At 45.0% G+C, this 12,206-nt stretch overlaps 1 long non-coding RNA gene across 3 annotated transcripts in view; it reads left to right on the plus strand.

The window, feature by feature from the left end:
* The first annotated feature begins 5 nt into the window (after positions 1-5).
* The window catches only part of LOC111163154 (uncharacterized), a 32,266-nt gene continuing 20,065 nt past the window's right edge, over positions 6-12,206 (plus strand). For all 3 annotated transcript variants that reach the window (XR_016393541.1, XR_016393542.1, XR_016393543.1), the window contains exon 1: positions 6-6,855. This is a non-coding gene — a long non-coding RNA (uncharacterized LOC111163154). The remainder of the gene's footprint in view (positions 6,856-12,206) is intronic.

A 12,206-nucleotide genomic window follows, 5' to 3' on the forward strand; every position in this document is an offset into this window, starting at 1 on the left:
CAAAGAAATATTTGATTTCCCTGCTACTTATACCTTAATTCATTAAATCATTTAATGAAGGCCTACTGGATGCTGTGCACTGTTCTGGATGCCTGAATCTAGAAGAAAAAACAAAAAAGCAAAGAGGCAATGTGATGGAGAGGAAAGAACATGGGTTCCGGCATGGGCGAACATAGTGTCCCATTCTGGCTCTGCTATTTACTAGTATTCTGTGATTTGGGCATGTTATTTAGCATCTCTGAGACTAGTTTGTGGATTTCTAAAATGTGGACAATAGTACATGCCTCACAAGGCTGTGATAACAGATATAAGGCAGTTGTAATCTGGGATGATATTCAAAATATTTACTAACCAGTATGGGAAGGGCATTGACTAATCAGAAAGGACCAGCTTGGGGCTTCCCTGGTGGCACAGTGGTTGAGAGTCCGCCTGCCGATGCAGGGGACACGGGTTCGTGCCCTGGTCCGGGAAGATCCCACATGCCGCGGAGCGGCTGGGCCCGTGAGCCATGGCCGCTGAGCCTGCGTGTCCGGAGCCTGTGCTCCGCAACGGGAGAGGCCACAATGGTGAGAGGCCCGTGTACCGCAAAAGAGAGAGAAAAAAAAAAGAAAGAACCAGCTGTAGAAAACCAGTAAACTAGTACGTATCAGTGTATCAGTAGAATACAAGCCCTTCTAGACGCCCTGCTAGAAGCCCGGTGCCTAGCATCTAGTAGGGAAGAGCCCAGGTTTTAGTTTGGGGGTTGGGAGTTGTACTGTTTATATTTTTAATTTTCTATATATTATGATATTTTGACATCTTAAAAAGCCTTCTGGCTGGAGAGAGACTGGCCCTTCAGGGACTAGCCAATTCTTAGAGATAGCAAAGGGCTCAGCCGGGAACATGCCTTTGATAAAGCAGACTAACCAATCCAGAGCCATACCTCCTCCATCTGACCTGGACACCCCAGGATGCAATATTCTCCTACCCTAATCATCCCAGAGCCCCCTACCAGACAACTAGGGACTGCCGTATAGCTTAAAGCCTGAAGATACTGTTCAAAGTAGCCAATCCTAAAATGTTTTCCCTGCCTTGCCTTTCTTGAGGAAACCCCCAGTTAAGACTCTGTTCTAGACTTTTCCTTCCTCCTGTCTTCTGCCTCCTGACTGACACCCAGTGCTCCCGCCTGAGACCCTATGCGGCACATGGTGCCTCCTGTTTCTGGGTCTTGTAAGTATAATCACCTTAGTTTTCCTGAGCCTCTCCTGACTGACCATCACATAAAGAACAAAGAACAGGAGTGGATGTATAAACGATTGCCACACAGTCTGAAACGTGCTATAATGAAAGTGCATAAACGGACAAAGTGAGCACAGTGTAGGGAGCCACTAACCTAACTGGGGGAGTCCAGAAATGATAAAGACAAGAAAAGCTGAGCATTGAAGGATGAGGAGGAGGGTGTGTCAGGACTGAGATAACCGTGCAGAGAGAAAAGCGTGCCCCACAGCATGAAAGTACACATACATACGACGCGTTTCAGGAGGAACAGGGCATGGTGGGCTGGGAGGGGGTTCGGGGCTAGGCAAAGGATAAAACTGGAGATGTAGGTAGGGGCTTGATCTTGAAGGACCTTTGAAGCGACTCTGTTGCAGTGTGAGAAGCCATTGCAGAGAGGGAGATGGAGGATGGAGGAAGACCAGTGAGGGAGGTGGCTGTGTTAGTCGGCAGTGAGACACGAGGCACTGAACTGTGGAGGGCATCCCATAGGCAAGCAGGGCACAGACACCTGAGATGGAGTCTAGTCATGGACTAGATGGAACCAAGTCAGTGATTGGATATAGTGGGGAGGGAAGGAAGCAGCTGAAGACAACTCCTGGGTCTAGCTTATGTGACAGCTGCACGTTGGCATTCCAGAAGAGAGAACAGTGTTGGGGTAAAGCGCTTCTCTCCTGTTTGTGTAACTGCATCATTCCCCTGCCTACCAGGTCAAGGGACGCTTTTTTTTTTTTTTTTTTTTCATCTCACAGCTGTAAATATTTCATGCCAGTGGCCATGTTTCTGTTTTATTTTGGGAATAGCACTTCAACTGGTTTTTCAGTTTAAACGACTCAGGGACTGAAGGGCCATTTTTGTCTTCAGGGGTATGTTTGGTGGCGAAGATGGTAGACAGTTGGGTGTGGGTGAGGACAGATAGCGCCTGAGGTCTTGCAGCTTAGAAGTAACATCTAGCCATTTGAGGATTACACTGCCAAAGGTGTGTGGGTGTATCTTTGAAGAAACAAAAACAAAACAAAAAGCATGACCAGCAGTCTGATCTATGCTAGGTGTCTATAAAAATCATTCTTTTATTTATTGCCTTACCTCTTATGGAACCGCCTTACTGGCCTCAGAAATGACCCCTTTGTTAAAGTAAACTTCCCCATTGCTCTCAGGGGGTGGTTGGTCAACTTGTCAGTTGATGGGGTTTGACGGGAGGAGTTTGGGGTCACTGTCCTGTTACACCGATTCATTTAAAAATTGGCCTTTTGTTTCCTCTCTTCCCCATCCTTGGTGGCAGCCAGTAATCGTGCCTTCCCGGGGCTGAGGAGTATGCAGAAAGCCCCTGGTTTGTGTGATCCAACAGGATCATTTCTGAACAGAGAGGCTGCACACAGGCCAGGCCCTGCTCTCCCCTTCCTGCTCTGAATGCTGAAACAATTTCAATCAGAAGATGGATTTATAAGAGGGTTCCTTTCTTATCATAATGGGAGCCTATCCAACTTTTTGACTCTAAAGAGGTTTGCAGTGGTATCTGGGGAATGTTCTTGATGGCACAATTTTCAGTTGTTTGAAGTTTCCATTTTTTAAAAAACCTACTAAGAGCCAGGCTTCTTATGGCTGTATGTCATTCACCCCTCCTGCGGTGACTCCTGTGAGCTACATTTATTGAGCTCGCCCGTGCGTCAGGCCTGCGCTAAGCACTTCGCGTAGGTCGTCGGAATTCACCTTCACAGTAGCTCTGTGAGGTAGGACTGTGATCACCTCCAATCCTCCGACGAGGAGCCTGGAGCGTAGAGAGGTAAAGACACTTTGTTCAGGGTCGCTTGGCTCTCAGAGGTTGGCTCAGGAGTCCAACCCAGATACTCTTAACTGCAGAGTTTGCACCCTTAGCCTTGCCGGGTAGATAATACACATGTTATCAATTCTAAAAAAGATGAACCTGAGACTTAGAAAGGCTTAGAATCCAGAACCCAGGTCTCTCTGACTTTATGTTGTTGTCCCAGGACACCAGTTGTCTCTGCTCATACCCTGTGAACAAAGCAAAGCTTTATATGAACTGTTTTATCACAAACTGGCCCTGAATCCTGGGATCTTCAGAGGGAGCTGATGAAAGTGGTATTGGTTTATGATGTGGTGATGCTTCTGGTCTTACATCTGATTGCACCATTCTTTCTCATCCTTGCTGATAGAAAGGACATAAAGTGAGAATATTCGCATCACAAATTATTAAGTATTAAATCTCAAAGTCAGTTTGGGCCACATTACTGATCGCTGCATATCAAGGGCTGTGTCATTAAGGCCAATATATGGGAAGATTGCTACCTCTTTCTTTGGAGTTTACAACCTTCAGAGAAACACCGGACAGCTATTTATTTTTTTATTTATGCAAATTACATATACATACAGAGTGTTAAAACATAAAAACAACATATGGGTTAAAAGAATTTCTGTAAGTGCTCCAGGCACCTCCAGATACAGAAATAGCATGGCTGCTAATAACATGGGTTCCTCAGCAAACAGAGATCGCAGCCTCAGCCACTATCACAATCTGTGAGATGAGGGGCTCTTTTAGGGAAGGGTACCATTCTATATTTACACTCTAGCTTTCCAGCTTCATTCATGCTGACAAATTGCCATTTTTAAAGAAGGTTGATCTGGTGGATGAGGGGAGACACTGGAGGTGACAGAACAGGACAGAGCAAACCTCACTTGGAGGAACCAGCCTGTCCTTTGGAGGTGGAACTAGCCTAAAACACTGATCTATATCGTAAAGAAAATTTGACACACTTAGCGGAACTAGAGGCTCAAGCTTTCAAATCAGAAATGTTTAGAGGACTGCATACGACCAGCTCCTAATGAGCCTAATCATCTCTCTTGCTCATCAGGCAGAAGAGATTAAAAAAAATTAAAGAAAACCAAAGAGGGAAGATAAGAAGGAAGAATGAACTGAGGGCTATGAGATTCCATCTGGTGCCAGCGTTGTGGTTTCATACCATATTGGTAACAACCAGTGGGGGAAGAGAGACTATTCTTTTTTTTTTACTTTTTTTTTGCGGTACGCGGGCCTCTCACTGTTGTGGCCTCTCCCGTTGCGGAGCACAGGCTCTGGACGCGCAGGCTCAGCGGCCATGGCTCACGGGCCTAGCTGCTCCGCGGCATGTGGGATCTTCCCGGACCGGGGCACAAACCCGTGTCCTCTGCATCGGCAGGTGGACTCTCAACCACTGCGCCACCAGAGAAGCATGAGAGACTATTCTTAATTTCTTGTCATAGATGAGGAAACTGAGGTTTTAGGGTTTAAGGGGTTTGCCCAGGATCATGCAGCTAGGAAGTGGTACTTAGAATCTGTATACAGCTCTTTATGACACAAGGAGAAGCGAGTTCTTTTCCTCCCGTAAGTGGAAAGCTTTCCTGAGAGGCCACAGCACTGCCAAATGGCCTTTGCAGTCTCTGGGTACATCTTGCATTGATACTTGGCAGAAACCGTGGAAACCAAAGGTGAGCAATGTGGCCAGAACCCGGCTGGGGACTCTAGTTCTCCCTCGTTGTGGGCTGCTGGGCAAGAAGGACACACATCAGGCTTCATTTGTTCTTTGCACCACAGTGCAGCCCCAGTGCCTATAGTGCAGAAGGCAGTTAATTTTCCCAATATTCTCTAATTTTTGGCATGGACTGAATGCAGCCAGAGAGACTAAGCCAGGATTGTATCAAGGACTTCTGCCTGTGTCTGTGCGGAGGGATGTGCAGTTGCCATAGCAGCAATCAATCTGCTAAATAACTGGTAGCATAAACTGATTCAAAGGCAAAAAGACTGATTTGGGTCAGGGAATCACACTCTATAAAAAACAACGTCTTTGTGACTTCTGAGGGTATTTTAGCCTTTATGGTTGGCCCTGGAAATGCACATTGAGTGAATGCTCAGAGGCAACAGGGGTGTGTGTGCCTCAAGAGATGAGCACTATGCTGCTTCTGGGTAGTTAGAATAGGGAATTCCGTGGAACATGCTGTAAAATTGCTCTTCTGCTGCATAGCAATTCCCAGAGGCTTAGGACCAGTAACTAGCAAAAAGATCATGGTATCCAGTTATTGAGTTCTCCCCATGTCCTGGGATGCTTCTCAGTGCGTTACAGGCATTTGGTCAACAATCTTGCAAAGTGGGCTTTATCACCACCCATCCACACTTGTGGACACTGTTGTTAATATGCCCAGACTTGGGGAACCAGCCAGGGGCGGTGGATTCAGGATTCAATCTGAGATCTGCTTGATGCAGCTGCTAGGCCCTCTCCACCCTGCCACACAGCTTCTCTTCCTTGGACTTTCTCAAAAGGAAAGGACATTTCTACTTGGCCACTCACATAGCAAGATTGCAGTGTTCTGATTATGCTTTGTATATTGTGAAATGTTTGCTAATTATTTTTTTTCTTTTTTTTTGTGATACGCGGGCCTCTCACCACTGTGGCCTCTTCTGTTGCGGAGCACAGGCTCCGGACGCGCAGGCTCAGCGGCCATGGCTCACGGGCCCAGCTGCTCCACGGCATGTGGGATCTTCCCGGACCGGGGCACGAACCCGTGTCCCCTGCATCGGCAGGCGGACTCTCAACCACTGTGCCACCAGGGAAGCCCTGCTAATTATTTTTAATCCCACATGAAAACTAAGTCTTAGGGCAAGAGGACTTGGTATTCCCAGAGCTAGCGCTACCCAGTTTGGGTGATTCAGGTTGTCATACTGAAAGGAAAAAAAGAGGCTATTTTTTCTTTTACTCTGGTTTTTAGAACAGTACCAGGTATCCTCCTATCTCCATTTTGGTGTAGCCTAGCCCCTGGGTAAACCTGGGCTAGGAGAAAGCATTTCTGAACCATAGTAAGAGGTGGCATGTTATAAAGCAGAAAGCAGTGGCTTGATGTCTGTGTTGAGTTACGGGCTCTTCCACTTTCTAGCTGTGTGATCTTGGGCATGGTACTTCTATTCTTTCGGCCTAGTCTCCACTCTGTAAAAAGGGGATGATAGTGATGGTGGTACCACCTAACTCTCAGTTGCCTAGAATGCTCTTTGGAGTGAGACAGAGGTAAAAATTGCCACACAACCTTTAGGAGTAAAGATGCCTGCGGATTCCTTTGCATCAAGGAGTCTATTCCCTCATCCATGAATCCCAATTTTTAATTTTTGTTCTTTTACTTAGTGGCTCTGAATTAAATGTTTGTAGAATGAATAAAGTCTAGGAAAGCACTTCAGAGAGTGCCTGTCACATGGTTATGGTTTAATAAATATTAGTTTCTTATTTAAACAAAGCTTAAAAATTATTCGATCATCCTTCATCTTTAGATCTAGTTTGTAGGTGCTAGTTAGACTTGGTACTCCAGAGGAATTTGAGCCCTGGGAGCCCAGAGGAAGGAGATTAAGCCTTGCCTTTGTGTTTTCTGTTCCCTATTTCTGACTCCGTGACTGAAAGTCCAGAGGTGAGCCGAACACTGTGAACTGAATTCCCGTCTGGAAGTCTCACCTTTCCAGGGTCTGCTGCCACAGAGCTGGCTCAGGAAACTCTGGAAATGAACTTTATGCAGTGTGCAATTTGACTCTGCCGTGCCAGCTGGAATACACCTTTAGGAGCTGAGTAGGTGAGTTCATTTGGGGGATCCTACTGTTTTTCAGCCTCTCAGCTGAACAGTCATTTCTGGTAAAAATATAGTCTTCGAGCCAGCTCTTTTCACATGGACTGTCAGTGGCTTATAAACATCATACAGGCAGGGCTGGGCTGCATTTTGAGCTTGTGACCTGGAGGTGAACGTTCTGCCCATTCCTTCTAATCATTCTTCTTCATGAGGTGGTAGTTTTGCACTGACTTACAGCCCCTCTGGTTTTCTGTGCAGGGCCCTACTGCAATTTGTGGCTTCAGAATAAGTGCTCAGTGTTTTTCCTGTGTGTGGACATTGATTTGTTTTTTTTTTTTTTTAAACCTGGAGTACAAACCGAACCTGTGCCCGCTATCTGAATATCTCTAATTAGAAGACTTGCACAGATCTACCAATTGACTTTCATAGATTGAACCCAAGTCTGCCACTGCGTTGGAGGGGAAATGAGATTTCCTTGCCTCCCAAGTTATCTTCAGCATTTTGTCTGAATGCAGACACATTTCCCAAATTCAAGATACAACGATAGGTAGGGAAGAGTTGCTGAGAGCCCGGGGGCAGAATGCAATCATCACACAGGTAAATTATCTGTGCTGTGAGAAAATGGAGCAGTAAATGAACCGTGAGTCTCCTGCACTGGGAGGTCATGTATGTTCCGGTGCCACACCAACCTGCTTCTCTGATTATGGTTAGAATCGAGGCTGCCATTCATGCCTTCCCTTTTTTTTTTTTTGTTCCTTTTCTCTTTATATTCTACTGAGCTTTGTTTTACTTCAGCTTCTCTGTATTCTACCAATTAAGCCCCAAATTGGCAGCTAAGACAAAATACAAATGAAAGGAAGGGGGCGGTGAGAAAATGGACAAAGGCAAATGAGAATAAAGATGAAAATTACTCCTATCTTCCCACGCCGTTCCCCTCCTGGTGGCTGCGTTGAGCAAAGGAGAGACTGAGCGTTGCATGGCAAGGAACCAGTAACTTACCAGGGTTGAATCCCTGGGCCTTCTTGACTAAAACTGTGCGGAGGGCAACGTCCATTGTTTGAGCACGTTTTCTCCCCATCTCCCCTTCGCTGCTCCAGAGCACACCTGGACTCCCCCACGTGTAACAGTATTGAGCAACATTGATCAAGGCTTACCGTATCCCAGCTTAAGAAGCATGTTTCCTAGGGAGACCAGGTTTCAGACTTCGCTTGAAAGGATGATTATGGATTTTGGAGGCAGATAAAAGGGGAAGGGCAGGCCTTAGGACGGGAGATTATGCATAAAGGCGTACAGCTGGAGCTTGTTCTGGATACCCATGCGATGCAGGATGGTTCTAACAGAGGATAGATGGCAGGCGGTTGAAGCTGAAGTTAAGGAGGTAGGCAGGAATGACGCCATGGAGAGTGAGGTGCCAATATTAGGGGTCTGGGACTTTATTCTGTAGACACTGATACATGAAGGACATTATCAGTGTCTAGTGAAACCATTTAGGACATCTGCAGCTCATCCACTCATGGCCTATAAAATCATAGTCTACTCTGGAGGACCCTGTTTCCTTTCTCCCCCTGGTGGGTATCACTTAAGGTTGGTCCACTGCTGTAAAAACACACCAAAGCTCAGTCACTTCGTGCATTTGCTCCCTCACATTTAGTCTAACGCGGGTCAGAGCAGATGTGTGCAGGGTTGGGATGACTGTGCTCATCGCAGTCATTCCTGGTCCCAGACTCCCGTGGGAATGCCATTCACATTGATTATTGGCCAGAACCCAGTTTCAGTTCTGCACTTGATCAGTTGCAGGGCGGGGGCTGGGAATGGGAGGAGGGAAGGTGGTGCCAGGAAAAAAGGAAGTGAGATTTGGTGAACACCTAGCTACAGTGTACATGCATATGACTATAGTTAACAAAGACTTTCACTTTTTAAGGGAGTCATCACCCAACCACAAGTTGGGTTTTCTGGTTTGGGGACATCCCATTGTCACAACTATTTATTCCTTTATGAAATTCAACTATTTCAGTTTGGGTTTATCGTCTGGCTTATTCACCTAGATTTTCTATTTCGGCTCCTTATAGAGAATTTGTTTTTTCATCTTTGTCCCTTCCCTACTTGGTAAAGCTCTTACAGAGTAAAAGTGTTTCTACCTTCTACTTTCACTCTATTGTAGAAGTTTGGATTGTGAAGCAACCTTCAGATTGCAAATGCGAAATTGAATAGTCTATCGAAATAGTTTTCTCTATTAATTTAGTGGAATCTTAAATAGAAGGTAAATCAGAAGCCTGTGAAAGGCTGAAAAACAGGAAGACAGTGTGTTCAGATCACATTTATAATAGAAGAAACTGCAAAAATTATTTCAGTTTGATTGTATTTATCTTTAAAAACTTGTGACTTTATTGGGCCTTTTACCCTAATCTGCATGTGTGACATTTGCTGTTTTCACCCTGTGCCCAGCAAACTGATCCGTCTGTCAAGTAAGTCATAGATTTCGTTTTGTTCTGTCACCTCCACACGTTTATTTAATTCTATGCAATCAGGAATGTGTTATGGAGAACATAATTAGCACTGCCAATGGACCAGCAGTGAGAGTGGTGCATCTCTGTGGGGCAGGGGGGGAAGAGATGCTGCTGGGTGAGGAAATAGATTTTAGTTTCAAATTACACAGGGACTGTTGTAAACCCAAAGGTTAGGAGTTGTTAAAATACAAAATATATTTGGTAATATCATTTGACAGTAGGGTTTTCTGGTTTCTCTTTTTATCCCTTCCATCCTCCTTCTCCCCTCTTCCCTGGCAGTCCATCAGTTTGGGAGAGTCACAGTGAGAGATGAGGCACTAGGCAGCCCCTTTGCCACAGGATAACTTTCCCTAAAGAAAAGCAGGTTGTTAACTCCTGTTCATCCTTCAGGTCTCAACTCAAGTGACACTGCCTCGGGGAAGGCTTCCCTGACCAGTGAGGCTGGGCGTGGAGCTCCTGCAGCCCACTTCCTAAGCATCCATGTTCCCCATCCAATACGGAACATGCTTCATTGTCTCATAGCAGTCTTTTTTTTTTGATATTTTTTAAATTAATTTTTATTGGAGTATAGTTGATTTACAATGTTGCGTTAGTTTCTGCTGTACGGCAAAGTGAATCAGTTATACCTATACATATATCCACTCTTTTTTAGATTCTGTCCTCATATAGGTCATTACAGAGTATTGAGTAGAGTTCCCTGTGCTATGAAGAAGGTTCTTTTTTTTTTTAATTTTTTTTAAAATTTACATTGGAGTATAGTTGATTAACAATGTTGTGTTAGTTTCAAGTGTACAGCAGAGTAATTCAGTTATACATATACATGTATCTATTCTTTTTCAAATTCTTTTCCCATTTAGGTTATTACAGAACATTGAACAGAGTTCCTTACTGTATAGCACAGGGAACTCTGCTCATAGTACTCTTAAAGTTGTCTTCCCACGAATGATCCATTGTCATCCTTGTACCTAGCACAATTCTTGGCACATGGTTGACACTCAACATATATGTTTGAATGAATGAGTGAATGAATGAATGAATGTGTAGTGTAAACAGGAGAGACTTTAGAAACAGGCACACCTGGGGTTCTCCTTTGACTCTGCTGGTTCTTAGCTTCAGGTTGGTGGGTAAATTATTTAATCTTTACACGACCCAGTCACCAGAGCTGCAAAATAAAGATGGTAGGTCCTAATTGCATGGTTCTGAGGATTAAGTGAAACAATGGACATGCAGCCCCTGTGAGAATTTCTATCACAGGCTTGCAAATTAAATATCAGTTCTGTAGTCCGTGGAGGGTTTGGAGCAGGAAAGTGACAGCATGAAAGTGGTGCTTTTTGAAAGATGGATCTGGTGGCCTGGTGCAGAAGAGCCAAGCAGGGGGGTGAAGAAACTGCTGCAGTGTTCTTAGTGTGAGGAGAGGAGGCCTGAACTTGTCTATAGTTACAGTCTGAGATGCCATCTCTGGGTGGGGCAGGTCACTTTGTTGAGCTATTTAAGTGGCACATGAACGTGACAGCCACTCAGTGAGCCACCTTACTGAGCTGCTGGCCATTTTGCCAACAGGTGCTGGCTTGAGTTAGTCAGGCTCATAACCAAATGGGGAACAGGGATTCATTTAGACCCTCTTAAAAAAATGAGTTTATTTTAAGGATATCCGGCAAATGAAACAGGAAGGCTGTGAGAATCCAAGACAGTTACTCTTTCCCTCTGGACTCTCCCCACTTCACTGTCATGGTGGGCTGGCTTCACTCTGTATATTTACTCTTTTATTTCTTGCTGATGACTTTCCAAACGCCTCTCGTCCAAATCCCACAGGGTAGCTGTTTGTCTTAGCTATCATTACCCTGTTTAGAGTGTGTTTTGTGCTAGACCAGCTCATGGGTCTTCAGCCTGGCTGGGAATGAACATCCTTTGGGCTTTTTATTCTCCTTTACAAAGAAAGCCACTGGGATAAACTAGAAAGGGACATTGGGGATGGAAGATAGCATGACCGCCATGCTTAGGACAGAGCAGTTGAGAGGGCATCACAATGTCCCTAGTGTTATTGGAAAAACTGGTCCTATCTGTTGGCATAAACATAGGCCTGCTGTGATGGCAGGGGCCCAGTGACATAAGCAAGAAAAAGAATGTGGCTTCAGGAACATCTCACAGAAAAGGTAAACAGGAGATCATCAGACAGAGTATCCTGTGAAAAATGCATTTAGTACTTCAAGAAATAATTATTGGTGCCTTCTTTGTGCCAAGCACTGTGCTAGGTACTGAAGACACAGTGGTGGACAAGACAGAGCACCTGCCCTGACCCATAAAAGCTTCCTACTTGCAGACCTCTGGGCTCTTTTCCATTTTGGCTGGCTTGGATGGAGACAACTCCCAGGACAACCTTGGGCATCCTTTGTTAAAAATAGCGGAGCCACAGGACGGGATCACTGCATGGAGGAAAGCTGCCCTACTAGGCATGCCTGCATTTTATAGTTACGTGGGTGAGAAATAAACTTTAATTTTGTTAAACCTGTGGTTCTCAGAGTAGGGTGCTTTGACCAATAGCATCAGCATCACTTGGGATCATGATATAAATGCAAATCCTTGGGCTCTGCCCTAAACATACTGAATCAGAAACTTGGAGGAGTGGGCCCTGCTATCTGGGTTTTAACAAGCCCTCCAGATGATTCTGATACATACAGTTTAGGACTGTTCTAAACCCTGGAGGTTCTGGGTTTTATCTGTTACATCAGTTGGTATTATTTTTAACTAATACAGAGAGTAATTTGAGTGGTGGGGGTAGGGTTAGCAATTTGAAATGGAGTTGTCATGGAAAGCAATTGCAATGAACTTGAGGGAACAAGTCTGGTGTAT

This window comes from Delphinapterus leucas, chromosome 6 (genome assembly GCF_059928025.1).
Source record: "Delphinapterus leucas isolate spDelLeu-1000000601 "Yukka" chromosome 6, BTC_Dleu_Yukka2, whole genome shotgun sequence".
Classification (NCBI taxonomy): Eukaryota; Metazoa; Chordata; class Mammalia; order Artiodactyla; family Monodontidae; genus Delphinapterus; species Delphinapterus leucas.